Here is a 19,148-nt window from a genome sequence, read left to right as displayed (position 1 = left end):
ACAAGGTAATATGGGCTCTTTGTTAGATCAACAATAATGCATATGAGAGCCACTCAACATTTTCATTATGGTCTTCTCCCCTCAACCCCCAAAGAAAAGAAAAGAAACAAAACTATTTACACAGGAAAGCTCCCAACAAGCAAAAGAAGAACGGGAAATTTTTTGGTTTTTCTTTTTAATTACTACTACAGGCATGTAAAGTAAACTAACTAAAAGCTACAACTAATTTTTTTTCTTTTTTTCTTAAGGTTTATCAAACACACAAGAAGAAAGCATAAAAAGGAAAATAAACTAGCATGGATATTACAATGAAAAAGTATGAGCACCGACACCTAGCATGAGTGTGTGAACAGGAATGTAATGTCAGTGAGAGATCGTACTCCCCCAAGCTTAGGCTTTTGGCCTAAGTTGGTCTACGGCCATGGCTGGGCTGGCGGATATCCAAAGTAATAGTTGGGGTCGTACTGAGATGCAGCGACAATTGCCTGATGAGCTGCAGCTTTGAGGTGAGTTGTCTCCGCCCTCCTCTCGTACTCGGTCGCCTCCTCCCTGGTTACAACATATCTCCCCTTTGCCTGAAAGTCAAAGAAAGTAGGAGCAGGGAGAGCGACGTGATAGGTGCATCATCTGTCAAAGATTAGTTGGTACTGGAGGAACTGATCGTTCCTCTCAACAAACTGATGACGAACCATAGCATCATAATCTAGATAAGAGGGAGGCAACTCAATATCATCTCCACATATGGGTATCTCAAGAAAGTTATCTATACGAGTTGCATAAATTCCACCAAAGAAATCTCCATGAATACGATTATTATGCAACCTACGTACAACAATAGCCCCTAGGTTGTATTGTTTATCTCCTAAAACAGCGCTCCTAAGAACGCTAAGATCAGGTACACACATGTGACATGCTTCATCTTTACCGTTTATGCACCTTCCTATGAAGAGAGCGAAATAATGTATAGCAGGAAAATGAATGCTCCCTATGGTGGCTTGTGTTACATCTCTAGATTCCCCCACTGTAATACTAGCAAGAAAATCTCTAAATTCAGATGTGTGAGGTTCACTAACATTACACCACTGTGAGAGTTTACAAGCAGTGTTAAAATCTTCTAAGTCCATGGTATAAGATTTATCATAGAGATCAAACATGACAGTTTGAGAATTGTGTGATGAAGAAAATTTAAACCTTCTCACAAATGAATCAGTTAAATAGAGGTATTGACAGCACTTATCTGCCTCGAAGCTCTCAAGATCAGCATTATGCACATATGCTTCAAATTCCTCCTTGATTCCTGCTTGAACCATGAAATCCTCTGACGCCCATTCATAAGGCCACACTTGAGCTTCTCTTGGTGGTTCCTTGTCCGCATCGCGTATTGCGGGTCTGGGTCCTTGCTTCCTTGAAGAACCACCTTGGTACATTTTCCTAAACATATTTCTTCCTTTGAAATTTTTTTGAAATTTTTAGTAACTCAAAATAAAAGTGAACAAAACTCAACAAAATTGATAGCAACTACTCCTACAAGTGCCTAGAGGCAATATCATGCAGTAAAACTAATGTTGACCACATAAATTTGACATGCAAGCTCAAGAACAGGGTCACCTAAGCAGCAAAAATTTGCAATGACTAAAGCACTAGAACAAAAACTAATTGGACCATTGGAGGAGTCACATACCAAAGAACAATCCCCCAAAGCAGTTTTGTGAATGGAGCTTTGAGCAAGGAGATCAAAAATGGCAGCAAGATGAGCAAGAACTCGGGTTTGAGCTGGCTAGTGATTTTTTTGGGAGGAAGAAGGAGTGTGTGGTAGCTGGGATAAGTGGAGAGGAGCCACCATGGGCCCACGAGGTAGGGGGCGCGCCCTGGACCCTCATGACCAGGTGCTTTCTCCCCTGTTGTGTTCTCAGTGCTAGATATTCTCAAATATTCCAGAAAAAATCATATTTAAATTTCAGGGCATTTGGAGAACTTTTATTTATGGGGTATTTTTTATTGCATGGATAATTCAGAAAACAGACAGAAAAATACTATATTTTCTTTATTTGATATAAATAACAGAAAGTAAAAAGAGGGTACAAAGAGTTGTGTTTTCTAAATTCATCCATCTCAGGCTCATCAAAAGGAATCCACTAACAAGGTTGATCAGGTCTAGTTAACAAACTCATTTCGAATAACATGAAACCGGAGAATTTTAGAATAACACTAGGTTACCTCAACGGGGATATGCATGTCCCGAACAATAAGAATATCATATTTCTTCTTGACAGTAGGAAGAGGAAATTCAAAACCTCCAATAGTGATTGTTGAAATTTTTCCAATAGAATTGATATTGTGGGCTTGAGGTTGTTTCCTCGGAAAGTGTACCGTATGCTCATTACCATTAACATGAAAAGTGACATTGCCTTTAGTGCAATCAATAACAGCCCCTGCTGTATTCAAAAAGGGTCTTCCAAGAATAATAGACATACTATCGTCCTCGGGAATATCAAGAATAACAAAGTCCGTTAAAATAGTAACGTTTGCAACCACAACAGGCACATCCTCACAAATACCGACAGGTATAGCAGTTGATTTATCAGCCATTTGCAAACATATTTCAGTAGGTGTCAACTTATTCAAATCAAGTCTACGATATAAAGAGAGAGGCATAACACTAACACCGGCTCCAAGATCACATAAAGAAGTTTTAACATAGTTTCCTTTAATGGAGCGCGGTATAGTTGGTACTCCTAGATCTCCAAGTTTCTTTGGTATTCCACCCTTAAAAGTATAATTAGCAAGCATGGTGGAAATTTCAGCTTCCAGAATCTTTCTCTTATTAGTAACAATTTCCTTCATATACTTAGCATAAGGATTCATTTTAAGCATATCAGTCAAACGCATACGCAAAAACATAGGTCTAATCATTTCAGCAAAGCGCTCAAAATCTTCATCATCCTTTTTCTTGGATGGTTTAGGAGGAAAAGGCATGGGTTTCTAAACCCATGGTTCTCTTTCTTTACCGTGCTTCTTAGCAACAAGGTCTCTCTTATCATAATGTTGATTCTTTGATTGTGGGTTATCAAGATCAACAGCAGGTTCAATTTCTACAATACTATTATTGTTGGGTTGAGCATCAACATGAACATCATCATTAACATTATCACTAGGTTCATGTTCATTACCAGATTGTGTTTCAGCATCAGAAATAGAAATATCATTGGGATTCTCAGGTGTGTTTCAGCATCAGAAATAGAAATATCAACAGGTTCACTAGAAGCATGCAAAGTCCTACCATTTTTATTTTTCTTCCTCTTAGAAGGACTAGGTGCATCAACGTTATTTCTCTGAGAATCCTGCTCAATTCTCTTAGGGTAGCCCTCAGGATACAAAGGTTCCTGAGTCACTTTACCTCCTCTAGTTGCAACTCTAACAGCAAAGTCATTATTCTTACTATTCAATTCATTGAGCAAATCATTCTGAGCTTTAAGCACTTGTTCTACTTGAGTGGTAACCATAGAAGCATGTTACTAATAAGTTTAAGTTAACACTAGCCGTATAATCACTCAAGTGTTCAATCATATAAGCATTATCTTTCAATTGTCTACCAACATAAGCATTGAAGTTTTCTTGTTTAACAATAAAACTATCAAACTCATCCAAACATTGGCTAGCAAACTTAGCAGGAGGGATTTCAGGTTTATCATATCTATAGAGAGAGTTTACCTTTACTACCTGTGTCGGGTTATAAAGACTGTGTGTTTCTTCAATAGATGATGAATTAAGACCATGTATTTCTTCAACAGGAGGTAAATTCTTAACATCTTCAGCTTTAATACCCTTTTCTTTCATAGATTTCTTTGCCTCTTGCATATCTTTAGGACTGAGAAATAGAATACCCCTCTTCTTTGGAGTTGGCTTAGGATTTGGTTCAGGAAGTGTCCAATTGTTTTCATTGGTCAACATATTATTCAATAGAATTTCAGCTTGATCAATAGTTCTTTCCTTGAAAACACAACCAGCACAACTATCTAGGTAATCTCTGGAAGCATCAGTTAGTCCATTATAAAAGATATCGAGTATTTCATTTTTCTTGAGAGGATGATCAGGCAAAGCATTAAGTAATTGGAGAAGCCTCCCCTAAGCTTGTGGGAGACTCTCTTCTTCAATTTGCACAAAATTATATATTTCCCTTAAAGCAGCTTGTTTCTTATGAGCGGGGAAATATTTAGCAGAAAAGTAGTAAATCATATCCTCGGGACTACGCACACAACCAGGATCAAGAGAATTAAACCATACCTTAGCATCACCCTTTAATGAGAACGGAAAAAATTAGTAAGATGTGCCAAAACAGTTTCAGATTCATAGCCATAAAAAGGATCAGATTCAACCAAAGTAATTATCTTAGGATCGACAGAGAAATCATAATCCTTATCAGTAACAAAGATAGGTGAAGTAGCATAAGCAGGATCATATTTCATTCTAGCATTCAGAGATTTTTCTTTAAGCTTAGCTAATAGTTTCTTAAGATCACTTCTATCATTGCAAGCAAGAAAGTCTCTAGCAGTTTCTTCATCCATAAGATAACCCTCAGGAACAACATGCAATTCATATCTAGGGGGAGAATCTTCATCATCACTTTCATCAATATTATCAGTTTCAATAATTTCATTCTCTCTAGCCCTAGCAAGTTGTTCATCAAGAAATTCACCAAGTGGCACAGTAGTATCAAGCATAGAAGTAGTTTCATCAAAATTATCATGCAAAGCAGAAGTAGCATCATCAATAACATGCGACCTATCAAAATTAATAGCAGAAGCAGGTTTAGGTGTCGCAAGCTTACTCAAAACAAAACGTGAATCAGGTGCAGAGCTAGATGGCAGTTCCTTACCTCCCCTCGTAGTTGAGGGAAAAATCTTGGTTCTTTGATATTTCAAGTTCTTTATAATGATAAGAAGATATAAATCCTAAGTGACTCAAAGAATAGAGCTATGCTCCCCGACAACAGCGCCAAAAAATGTTCTTGATAACCCACAAGTATAGGGGATCGCAACAGTTTTCGAGGGTAGCGTATTCAACCCAAATTTATTGATTCGACACAAGGGGAGCCAAAGAATATTCTCAAGTATTAGCAGTTGAGTTGTCAATTCAACCACACATGGAAACTTAATATCTGCAGCAAAGTGTTTGGTAGCAAAGTAATATGATAGTAATGGTAACGGTGGCAAAAGGTAACAGTAGCAAAAGTAATATTTTTGGGTTTTGTGGTGATTGTAACAGTAGCAACGGAAAAGTAAATAAGCGAAGAACAATATATGGAAAGCTCGTAGGCATTGGATCGGTGATGGAGAATTATGCCAGATGCGATCGATCATGTAACAATCATAACCTAGGATGACACAGAACTAGCTCCAGTTCATCAATGTAATTTAGGCATGTATTCCGAATATAGTCATACGTGCTTATGGAAAAGAACTTGCATGACATCTTTTGTCCTACCCTCCCGTGGCAGCGGAGTCCTATTGGAAACTAAGGGATATTAAGGCCTCCTTTTAATAGAGTACCGGACCAAAGCATTAACACATAGTGAATACATGAACTCCTCAAACTACGGGGTAAGTATCCCAATTATTGTCACTTCAGGGTTAATGGATCATAACACATAATAGGTGACTATAGACTTGCAAGATAGGATCAAGAACTCTCATATATTGATGAAAACATAATAGGTTCAGATCTGAAATCATGGCACTCGGGCCCTAGTGACAAGCATTAAGCATAGCAAAGTCATAGCAACATCAATCTCAGAACATAGTGGATACTAGGGATCAAACCCTAACAAAACTAACTCGATTACATGATATATCTCATCCAACCCATCACCGTCTAGCAAGCCTACGATGGAATTACTCACGCACGGCGGTGAGCATCATGAAATTGCTGATGGAGGAAGGTTGATGATGACGATGGCGACGGATTCCCCTCTCCGGAGCCCTGAATGGACTTCAGATCAGCCCTCCCGGGAGAGTTTAGGGCTTGGCGGTGTCTCTGTATCATAAACGCGATGAATCCTTCTCCCTGGTTTTTTTCTCCCCGAAAGCGAATATATGGAGTCAAGGTTGAGGTCGGTGGAGCGTCAGGGGGGCCACGAGGCAGGGGGCGCGCCTAGGGGTAGGGCACGCCCCCCACCCTCATGGACAGGGTGTGGGCCCCTGACGTGGATCTTTCTTCCAGTATTTTTTATATATTCCAGAATAATTCTCCGTTGATTTTCAGGTTATTCCGATAACTTTTATTTCTGCACAAAAATAACACCATGGCAATTCTGCTGAAAACAACGTTAGTCCGAGTTATTTCCATTCAAATCATGCAAGTTAGAGTCCAAAACAAGGGCAAAAGTGTTTGGAAAAGTAGATACGACGGAGACGTATCAGGTATTAAATAGTATATTGGATCTGAACATATAATCTTCGACCAAATAAACCATATAGTAATCAACTACAAGATGTAATCAACACTACTAGTCACCCACAAGCACCAATCTATAGTTCCGGTAACAAGATTGAACACAAGAGATGAACTAGGTTTTGAGAGGAGATGGTGTTGTTGAAGATGTTGATGGAGATTACCCTCCCCAAGATGGGAGAATTGTTGGTGATGATGATGACGATGATTTCTCCCTCCGGGAGGGAAGTTCCCCCGATGGAATCGCTCCGCCGGAGGGCAAAAGTGCTCCTGCCCAAGTTCCACCTCGAGACGGCGGTGCTCCGTCCCGAAAGTCCTCTCCTCATTTTTTCTATGTCAAAATTACTTATATACCAGAAGATGGGCACTGGAGGTGGGCCTGGGTGAGCACAACCCACCAGGGCGCGCCTGGGCTCCCTAGCACGCCCGGGTGGGTTATGCCCACCTGGTGGCCCCCCTCTGATAGTTATTTTCTCCAATATTCCTCAAATAATCCATAAAAATCTCCGTGAAGTTTCAGCTTATTTGGAGTTGTGCAGAATAGGTGGCCTTACGTAGCTTTTCCAGGTCCAAATTTCCAGTTGGCGGAATTCTCCCTCTCTGTGTGTACCTTGCATATTATGAGAGAAAAGGCATTAGAATTACTCCAAAAAGCATTATTATGGATAAAAGCATCATAAATAACAGTAAGAAAACATGATGCAAAATGGGCGTATCACGCGCCGACGCCGCGACGCGGTTGGCTGCTTTAAACGACAGTTCGTGGCGTTTTCTCGAGGCCACCCTCGGTGCCTTCGACGAAGACTACGAGGTTTTTTCTCAGCGTGCACGTGCTTACCTCAACTTAAGAGCCAGCAGGTTGGTGCCTAGAGCGGCTCAGGCAACTCACCACTACGACGAGGGCACCCACGATGCGGAGGCCTCGCTCTCTTCCATGTCCAAGGAGCCAATCGTCATCAATATATCCCACAATAAGGAGTAGTTTGTCTTATTAGCTCACTATAAGGACCCATGTTTAGTTTGCTAGCTATCGCCTTTCCTTAACAAATTCTAGTGAATTGTACTATCTATTTTTACCATGCAATTTGTTGCTCTAGTGTATATGTTCTATATGTCATGCAATGTGGTGCTCACTTATTAACTGTTTGGTTAATTAGTTGTCGTGTTCAGTTAACTGTTTGGTTTAATTATGCAAATGTGATGTTCAATTCTTCAGGGTGCAATTTTGTATTGTCTTCCATGTGATAAATAAATTGAAATTTTCTTTACAAAATAGATGAGAAACTGCAATGTTCAATTGTTGTGGGTGCATTCTGTTATTGTATACCATGTGAGAAATAAATTGAATTTGGCTATGCTAAACATAAGAAACAAACACAATTGCTATATTTCCAAGTTGTTAAGCATGCTTGCTTTGGTTAACTGTCTAATCTTCTATTAGAAGTATGTTATATTGTGCAATGTGGTGCTCAGTTAATGTTTGGTTCATTTGTTGTGGTGTTTAGTTAACTGCTTGGTTCAATTCTGCAATGCGATGTCCAATTGTCGTGTGTAGAATTTTGCATTTTTGTGCATGTGAGGAATAATCGAATTTGGTTGCATTTAATACATGAGAAACATATACAATTGCTATATTTTCTGGTTCTTAATCATACTTGGTTTGAATAAATGGGTTTTTCATGTGCCTTGAATTAATCTGATGAATCTGTAATGTGCTTATTTTTTTATTAACATATTTTACTAATAGCATGCGAACCCTCACTTAACCTGGTCACTAACTACCTTGTATGTGTTGCAGGGAAACAATGGGAAGCACTGAGGTTTACAATCAAGGTTTGCACATGCATGGTCCTTTGTCTAATAACACATTATTGTGCAATTACAGGAACCATTCCAATATTTAGGTTTTTAACAATTTGGTCTTGCACATGTAGGTCCTGCTGTCAGAGATTTTGACCCACTGTTCGACCCTTTTTGCGTATGGGGAAATGAGTTGTCCATGAATATCAGTCAAGTCATGAAACTCGGAAAGATTGTTAGGATAAAGAAATTAGCTACAAAAAACAACAAGATCTTTGTTTGCACAATGAAGAAGACATCAGTTCACTACATGATGGTACTAACTATTATACCTTGCCTTTTTAATTCATTTGCCCCATTTCCAATATAGAGAAGATATTTATGCATATCATTGTTTTCAGGCCTTTTCAAAACAGTTCACTGATGATTACCTATCAAACCACCTGTATGATCAGCAGGCGAGGAAGGTATTCATACAACACCCACAATTCAGTATTGTAGTGTTCCTGAAGAGGATGAAGGAGGGACGGTCAATCATCCACATGCACTGACCTAAAGTTACAAAGACTTTCAACATCAATGAAGGCTCAATATTTGCCTTCTACTTCGACAGTTTTTCAGATGAGATACATCTGTCTATGTACTGTCTATGATGCTAATTTCGAAAGGTTATAGATGTTGCATATGAAACTTGGCGCTGGTGCAATTGTGTAATGGGATAGCTAAGTACTGAAGCTATATGATGTTGTACTCTGATGTATTTCAATTATGAAAATGAAATATATTGTGTGCTTAATATGAAATGTCAATTAGATTAATAAATAGATTATTGATAATAGGATAATTAGCCTGCTAATTGGCTTTATTTTATTGCGAACGATTATTGAGAAAACACCGTGGGCGATGACCTCAGACAACGCACACATTTTTTAGGAATAAACAGTGTTGGATTAATGAACAATTACACACGACATCATCTTGAAAACTGTTTGTGTTAGGCAACTTGGCGCAAACGTTTATCACAAAAAACAGTGTGTGATGGACAGTCTTTGCCACACAGTTTTTTCTACGCATCGTGTGTGATGCATTTAATAACACAAATGATAAAATTGTTAATACCGTGTGCAATAGAAATACTATCAGAAATGATTTAACGGGAAAAATTGTGTTTTATGTACCTGCGAACAGAAACGTTTTTCTTGGAGCGACTATATGGGATGTATATACGAAGAGAAACGTTTAGTGGGGACTGACTGTGTGGGATGAACTTATGATCGGAAACGATTTCGCCTGTATAATTGAATATTTTAGCACTATTGTACGTATAACCGTATTTGATCACTCGCCGATCGCACACGACCTCAATTTGCCGAGCGTGTGTGCCAGAAGGGTATATTCCCGACGGTTTCTGAGTCGTGTGAGAAGGACCCCCTATTACAGTCACTCACTAGGTGACGGTTCCAAATGCCGTCGCGGAAAGGTTAAAAACCGTTTGTATAACACCTCGCTATACTAGTGTTAGCAAACATTGTGCCTTGCTTTTGGTACAAATTTTGACTTTATAATCTACAATGAAATTGTGGTTATCCTGGGCAATAACTAGACTTTGCTTTTGGTATATATTTGATCTATATGCCTTATATTAAACTCAGCTATCCTGGGCAGCAACTATGCCTTGCTCTTGATATATCGTTGTATTGTTTGTGACATATACTGAACACATTTATCCTCAGCTGTTACTCTAATTTTTTTGGATGTTCTAAATGCTTTGTTATATTGAAGTTTTAGACGGCGAGTCACCGTGCCGAGTCAGGCAATGCGCGCGAAGGCACGCTTCCGGTCTAGTAAATCATTCTGTAGGTAGCTATTTCTGGCTCCTACAACCACGTGACATCAATTGTATTCCAATGAACATTGTCGTTGATCAATAAACATGGTGTATTTAGACTTAAAAAACTATGTAAAACTGCTTTTTCCCTAAAAGAATAATTAAATTAAACTGATTTGTGTGTGTACTAGGCCGCGATATCTTTACACGGAGACTAGTGAAGGAGTCTATCCCGTGAGGGGTTGTACTTCATCCGAAGAACAAGGGACCATCCAGCCGGTGCGCAATTTAATTGTGGCAAAGAGGATTCGTGGTGCCACAGTTCATCAGAGTGAACGATGCCCTAGCATGTGTGTGCACTGGGCGACGAAGCAATTGTCAGACATCTACCCCAATTTTTGGTGAAGAGCATTCTTGGCGCCACTATTAATCAAAGTGTACAATGGCCCAGTGAGTGTGGGCGCTAGCCACCGGCCGAGCATCTTTTCCAAATCACAAAACCTCATGGGAGAAATTCGTTAAAAATAGAAAAAAATCCAAAAATAACTGATTTTTTTGGTGAAAATGCTTAAGTGTTTATGTCCGTCTCAAATTTGATGCAGTCTGAACATTTGAGGAGCTCTCGGCAAAATAAAAAATTCAGGCTTGTGAGAAAGTTTGAAATTCCATAATGTTCTGAGCTCATTTTGTCTTTTTTTGCCACAGGCTCCTAGAATGTCCAGACTTCACCAAATTTGGTACGTGCATCACACACTTAAGCATCCTAAACCACAAAAATCAGTTTTTTTTTGCTATTTTAATGATTTTATTGTGTACTGGGAGTAAATGTGAATATGCACTTTGGTGGCCGGGCTACCTAGAGGCCGGTATCACACACGTCTGTCCTGGTCGTGATCAGTGCCACGATGGTATGCCTGCCACCGTATTTCAGCTCCGGCCGTTTTAAGTTGCCCGTATTTGCTATACTAAATAAACAGTGACAGCTCATGTATAGATGAGTCGCACAGCAGAGCGGGCACACTTGCCATCCCTATGTGCAGGACTTGTTTTCTTTTTATTCGGCAACGATTCGTCTACATTCACAAGAAGTAAAAACTTGCTTTGTACTCTCTCCATTTCAAATTACTTGACCCATATTTATCTAGATATGAATGTATCTAAACACTAAACAAGTGTAGATACATCCTTATTTAGACAAATTCAAGTCAACTAATTTGAAACGGAGAGAGTATGTGAGAGGTCAAGCACAAAAGACACTGGTGACATATCTGAATTTTTTGCGCCCGTGCAACTGAACACGTCAAACAGCAGAAATAGACCATCGACCAACTTAATCAGAAACTGGAGCTCCAACATTTTTCCACTAGACACAGCTACATCATATGATTTTTGACAACATCGTCATTACACATTCAGCTTAGCACAGAAATGTATGTGCGAAAATGGATACCAGCGATATGACACACAAACCACCACAGATATATGTTGTGTTCTTTTCAAAAGACAAACTTATGATATTTTGAGTCTGTAGTCTGAATATCAACTTAAAACACACTAAATCAATCATTCAAGTCCGCTTTCGGGGGGTTGGTGCATATGTTCTTCCTGTGCCCTCTCAAGCTGCATCTGGAGCAGCAAGCGCCTTTGGAAGATCACCCCGCTGCGGACATGCAGTACTCTTGTGATCTTGAACCCTGCATGTAGAACAGAACCTAGTCCTTTTAGCTTGCTATTCCTACGGTGCTTTGTTGCAGCTTGGGTAGGCCGCCCTGCTGGCCTCTTCTTCGACAGTGTCGCAAAACTATCTGAACATTGTGAGGCACTCTGCGCCGGATTGCTAGACCAAAATGTTGTTTATGCCCAACACCAAATCCTGCAGAATCAGTTGCCACTTCTCTGTCGGATAGCCCCATACCATCGCGTATAGCCGCCACAGGTTCCAGTACTATTTTTTCACATTTCTCAGTTGCTCCATAGCAAGAGTATATGCATTCTCATTGATGTCATCTAGTCTGATAATTTTGAGACACAACAGATGCAGATTGTTATGTCACCACGAAGAGTTCTTGAGAGGACCTTGGTTCTTCTAGCAGCGCAGAAGCTCTGGTGGGAGTATATCCCTCGCATCCCTGGTCCAACATTTCAGCACGTGTTTTGCCAGAACATCTTACAGCCCAAGCTGGATCATTACAAAGAACAAAAAGTGTATCTCAGATGAACAATTTTTTGCACCAGCGAACAGTACGTATAATAATTTGATCGGCACACATAGCAAGCAGCAAAAAAGGACACCATTAGTGCATGGATGCACAACATCCCAAAATGATCGAACATCTCGCACTCACACTTGAACTCATCAGCAAGATCGTTCACCTGAAGAAGGAATTCATTTTTACACCATTTCTCTTTCGAATCCTTCTTTACATGTCTGGCTATGTACTCGCGACGAGGTACAACTTCACTCAGAACATACGATCCGACTACATACAACATCTCACCAAAATTTTCAAACATAGTCCTTGTGTAAATTTTTGATACATGTATCTCAAGCAGGTTCTGAGTTAGAACAACACTGCCCTGAATGTGTGCATATCATCAGTATATGTCTTAATTGTTATGATATTGGAGAGAACTGGATTACGATAAGAGAAATCCACACATTCAGCATAAAAGATAGGCATTCTTACCAATTTTGACCACTTCTCATCTTTGTCGATAAGAGAAATCCACACATTCAGCATAAAAGATAGGCATTCTTGCCAGTTTTGACCACTTCTCATCTTTGTCGATAAGAGAAATCCACATTCTTACCAGTTTTGTCAATGGGCAATCTAAAAATACATGCCGCAAGTACACACAAACTGAACCCAAACCCAATCTTGGCTAACTCAACAAAAGGACGAACAAGCCCAAGCTAGCATTACACGTTCAGACAGTGCGTTTTCTTATTAGTTGTCAATTTATTACTGTCTAGTCTAGCATGAGCCCTTTGAGTTGGAGACGAGCACACGTTCTGCATCTCCATCTTCTCTGACAGCTGCATCGCTGGTATCTTCAGGAGCCATGTCGCTTGAGTCGGCAACCACATCACTAGCATCGTTATACGATCCAATGTCCTCTTCCACCAGCGTTGCCTCCTCAAGGTGTCTGTCCTAAACGGTGTTGCTCTACGCCTTAGCCGACAGTGATTGGCTCAGAGGAAATCAAAACAGGGCAGTTCACGCTAGCTTCATGCATGGAGGCAACGACGCACTCCACATCAGCGACACCCCCCACCCACCCAGATTCAACAACCAGGGGCACTGGGAGCTAGACAAAAAATTGGGAAGAAATCTGGCAGGAATTATCCGCTAAACACCTAGTTGGTTCCAAGCATTAGAAAAAGAACATAAAGTGCAAGATCTAGCAATATTTCACCCTGATTTGGCTTCCTCGAAGAACTCCAGGCCATCCATGGCGAATCTTCGCCCCGTCCAGCCACCGCGAGAAGGGGATGAGAGATCTAACCAGCCGGAAAAATCTGAGCATCGCGTGGAAATAAATATAAAGCTATCTGCAGCGCCACATGGGCCTGCAAAACCTACCCTACCGCCAGTCACACACACGATGCATACCAGAGGCCCATGTACAATGACAGCACCGCAGCCCACGGCACCGCTGTATTGCAACTTAATAACGACCGTATTATCGAACGAGCACACATCGCAATGCTATACTCCACGACACAGATTTTGGCCTGCAGGTAGCTCGGCCTCCAAAACGTCTCACCCAAGTAGATGAGCCTAACTTCATAGATGAATTATAAAGAATAATTTTTACTTTTATTTGTATTGTGGTGAACCACTTGGCTTCTCTAGTAGGATGGAAAATAATTAAACAACCAAAATAGAAGTCAACACTTCTTCTTTTTGGCCATTTTTTTAGAAAGGCCACACTTTATTACTCAAATTTACAAAATTAGGGATACAAACTAGATCGTGGGACTGGCCTAGCCAAATATTGCGCCCTTGACCTAAAGAATGAGAGAATTTTTCAAGTGAATGTGCTTCGTGATTTGATGTTCTCCCCTTAAAAAAGACTTACAATTGTACTCTAGCTCTCTTTGCTTAACCTCGGCTATGATATGTTCGTAGCTTCCGCCACCCCCTTATGAATATCAACTGCAACTTGCTTCGAGTCTATCACAATTATAATATTATGTAGGAGAAGATCTTCTGCACTGGTGGAAGCTACTACCTGCTCAACAAAGCGGGGCCTTCGGTTTGTTGTGTTTTTGTGTGGTTGCTCATCGACGTTTGTTGAGGCGTACGACATGCTACCAACGAGGATGGACTTGGCCCGGCTTGTTTCGGTTTCAAGAGCATGCTCTGCCTTATTGTATTGGTTTTACGGGCACCCCTATTTCTCGCCTTAAGCAAGCACAGGGGCAGCCTCACTTCAGGAGGAGCCCAGATGGGTCAGCAACATGGTAAGTAATGTCTTTTGTCTGTTGTTTATCATGGTTTATTGTTGTCTGTAATGGCTACCACTTGTAGATTTATCTTCCATATGAATCCATCGGTCGATACATCTTGTACGTCATCGACAAAGAGGCATGTCATGTATCTATTCTGGACCCTATTCATACAAAATAGTCATCGAAGATGAAAAATTCCAAGGCACTTAGTGAAATTAAAAGGTTTTGCAACGGAATTCAAAAAAGCACTCGAAATAAAGGAACCAGGATGAAATTCTGATATATCAAAATGGCAACGGTTATTTCCTAATGGTATTCCAACGAGTGTAGACTGGTAATAAATTTAGAATACAAACATTTATTTTTGTTATCACCATATTTAATACAATAAAATTTAGGAAATTGCAGGGATTTGTGAGGCTATTTTGTCTTTTATTATATGCTACTGTGGAATGGTAAAGACCTGACGAAGCTGGTTTGTGCAGTGAGTATTGTGCGTTACACATATTTTTAAACCTTCCACGTGAATTATTCGTGCTAACTATATATATATATTGCTTTTGTAGGATGGGTATGAGTTGAGGAAGCAGTTTTTATTATACTTGCTCAAACATCGCGTGACTGAAGCTAAAGACAACTTGCCTGATATTGTGAGAAAATTTCTTAAACGCATCAAGTTGATCGCAATACTTTGTAATAGATTTTTGGTTGCATGATCACTTTATATTTATACATTGTTAATTTGCTATTTTGTTATCGCTTTACATTACAAGTGGACTTCAATTACTATGCAGTTGTGACCATGTTATATTGTCTCTACCTGTGACTATTTCATAAATCTATGGCAACACACGGGCATCCCACTAGTCACAATATTACATAGGAGAAGATCTTCTCACCTGGTGAAAGCTACTACCTGCTCAACAAAGCGGGGCCTTCGGTTGTTGTGTTTTTTGTGGTTGCCCATCGACGTTTGTGAGGCGTACGGTATGCTACCAATGAGGATGGGCTTGGCCCAGTTTGTTTCGATTTCAAGAGCATGCTCTGCCTTATTGTATTCGTTTTACGGGCACCCCTATTTCTCGCTTTAAGAGCAACTCTAGCAGACCCTGCAAAACACGTAGACCCGCAAAAATTCCGGCGAGTATGCAGGCTCGGCCCAATTTTCCGGCCAGAACAGAGCCCGCATACTCGCCCGGTCCGCAAACCGCACGCCCCGACCACTATATCTGCGGTTCCGCGACTCGTTTGCGGGTCCAAACCCTATCCTCCGCCGCCGCCGAGCCACGCGATTCCCCTTTCCCCTCTCCACATTTCTCGCCGTCGGCGACCACCCGCCCCGCCTCCAGCTGCCTTGTGGGGCCGAATATGGAGCTCTGCATGTGGCTCCGGCAGTAGATCCGGCGGCGGAAGGGACCCGGAGCACGAGTGGCGCGTCAGGTCGGACGGCGTGAGGAAGCGCGGGGCCCGGAAGTGGACCAACCGCGGCCTGTCGTCGCCGGCGAGCTTCTAGCGGAGCGAGACCGAGGAGTACGACCGTCGGCGCGCGTCCTCCTCCTCCGCGAGGTCTTCGTACGCCAGGAGCTCCTCGTCCTCCTGCGCGGGCCTTCTCCCCGTGAAGAGGAAGTGGTCGGAGGATGAGGAGGAGTCGGAGGAGCCGGACGCGTTCGCCTTTGTCCCTGTGAAGGAGGAGCCCGAGGAGCCCGCTCCGCTCGGCCGCCGCAGAGTCGTCGGGCCAGAAGACTACGTCGACGCCGTTGCGGCCGCCATCGCCAAGCGGAGCGTGCACGAGGAGGCGGAGCGTGCACGAGGAGGCGGAGCGCCGGTGCCACGTCGAAGAGCTCGAATCCCTCCAATGGTAGGAGGCGGTCGCCGCCAACCTCGCCACCAAGGAGAAGGAGGATGAGTGGCTCCGCATCCGTGAGGAGCAGGAGGCGAAGTATGTCGGCCTGTGCAGCTCCAGCGAGGAGGATTGAGCGTCCTTCTCCGCCACGGCGTTGTCCATTTGCCGTGACCTCGCCGCCGTCAAATCTGACCCCCTCTAATACTAGTTAACGTAGTATGTATTATGAACTATGCTTGTAGTTTATTGATCATGTAAAATCTATGTAGTATGTGATGAACTATGTTTGTGCAATTTTTCCCGCGAAAGTGTTTTTTCAAATTATGCATGTTTAGATATAGTTTCTGTTCGGCCGCGCTAGTTTTCGACCCGCAAACGCGATCTTCGTGAAACCGCAAACGTGTTCCGCGGGTCAAGTTTTTGCGGGGTCTGCTAGAGTTGCTCTAAGCGAGCACAGGGGCAGCCTCGCTTCGAGAGGATCCAAGATGGCCCGGCCTGAAGGAAATATGCCCTAGAGGCAATAATAAAGTTATTATTTATTTCCTTATATCATGATAAATGTTTATTATTCATGCTAGAATTGTATTAACCGGAAACATAATACTTGTGTGAATACATAGACAAACAGAGTGTCACTAGTATGCCTCTACTTGACTAGCTCATTGATCAAAGATGGTTATGTTTCCTAGCCATAGACATGAGTTGTCATTTGATTAACGGGATCACATCATTAGGAGAATGATGTGATTGACTTGACCCATTCCGTTAGCTTAGCACTCGATCATTTAGTATGTTGCTATTGCTTTCTTCATGACTTATACATGTTCCTATGACTATGAGATTATGCAACTCCCGTTTACCGGAAGGAACACTTTGTGTGCTACCAAACGTCACAACGTAACTGGGTGATTATAAAGGTGCTCTACAGGTGTCTCCAAAGGTACTTGTTGGGTTGGCGTATTTCGAGATTAGGATTTGTCACTCCGATTGTCGGAGAGGTATCTCTGGGCCCACTCGGTAATGCACATCACTTAAGCCTTGCAAGCATTGCAACTAATGAGTTAGTTGTGGGATGATGTATTACGGAACGAGTAAAGAGACTTGCCGGTAACGAGATTGAACTAGGTATTGAGATACGGACGATCGAATCTCGGGCAAGTAACATACCGATGATAAAGGGAACAATGTATGTTGTTATGCGGTCTGACCGATAAAGATCTTCGTAGAATATGTGGGAGCCAATATGAGCATCCAGGTTCCGCTATCGGTTATTGACCGAAGACATGTCTCGGTCATGTCTACATAGTTCTCGAACCCGTAGGGTCCGCACGCTTAAAGTTTTCATGACGGTTAAATTACGAGTTTATGAGTTTTGATGAACCGAAGGTTGTTCGGAGTCCCGGATGTGATCACAGACATGACGAGGAGTCTCAAAATGGTCGAGACATAAATATTGATATATTGGAAGCCTATATTTGGATATCGGAAATGTTCCGGGTGAAATCGGGATTTTACCGGAGTACCGAGGGGTTATCGGAACCACCCGGGGGCTTAATGGGCCATAGTGGGCCTTAGTGGAGAAGCGGAGAGGTAGCTAGGGCAGGGCCGCGCGCCCCTCCCCCTCTAGTCCGAATAGGACAAGGAGAAGGGGGCGCCCCCCCTTTCCTTCCTCTCTCCCTCCTCTTTCCCCCTTCTCCTAATCCAACAAGGAAGGGAGGGAGTCCTACTCCCGGTGGGAATAGGACTCCTCCTGGCGCACCTCCTCCTGGCGCGCCTCCTCCTGGCCGACCGCACCTCCCCCCTTGCTCCTTTATATACGGGGGTAGGGGGCACCCCAGAGACACAACAATTGATTTGATCTTTTAGCCGTGTGCGGTGCCCCCTCCACCATAGTCCACCTCGATAATTCTGTAGCGGTGCTTAGGCGAAGCCCTGCGTCGGTAGAACATCATCATCGTCACCACGCCGTCGTGCTGACAAAACTCTCCCTCAACACTCGGCTAGATCGAAGATCGAGTGACGTCATCGGGCTGAACGTGTGCTAAACTCAGAGGTGTCGTGCGTTCGGTACTTGATTGGTCTGATCATGAAGACGTACGACTACATCAACCGCGTTGTGCTAATGCTTCCGCTTTCGGTCTATGAGGGTACGTGGACAACACTCTCCTCTCTCGTTGCTATGCATCACCATGATCTTGCGTGTGCGTAGGAATTTTTTTGAAATTACTACGTTCCCCAACAGTGGCATCCGAGCCTGGTTTTATGCGTAGATGTCATATGCACGAGTAGAACACAAGTGAGTTGTGGGCGATATAAGTCATACTGCTTACCAACATGTCATACTTTGGTTTGGCGGTATTGTTGGACGAAGCGACCCGGACCGACATTACGCGTACGCTTACGAGAGACTGGTTCTACCGACGTGCTTTGCACACAAGTGGCTGGCGGGTGTCAGTTTCTCCAACTTTAGTTGAACCAAGTGTGGCTACGCCCGGTCCTTGCGAAGGTTAAAATAGCACAAACTTGACAAACTATCGTTGTGGTTTTGATGCGTAGGTAAGAACGGTTCTTGCTCAGCCCGTAGTGATAACGCACAAGTATAGGGGATCGCAACAGCTTTCGAGGGTAGAGTATTCAACCCAAATTTATTGATTCGACACAAGAGGAGCCAAAGAATATTCTCAAGTATTAGCAGCTGAGTTGTCAATTCAACCACACCTGGAAACTTAGTATCTGCAGCAAAGTGTTTAGTACCAAAGTAATATGATAGT

The sequence above is a fragment of the Triticum urartu genome, chromosome 2A, assembly GCF_056163025.1.
Source record: "Triticum urartu cultivar PI428250 chromosome 2A, HENAU_Tu73, whole genome shotgun sequence".
Lineage (NCBI taxonomy): Eukaryota > Viridiplantae > Streptophyta > Magnoliopsida > Poales > Poaceae > Triticum > Triticum urartu.
Note: the sequence above shows the minus strand (reverse complement) of the source record.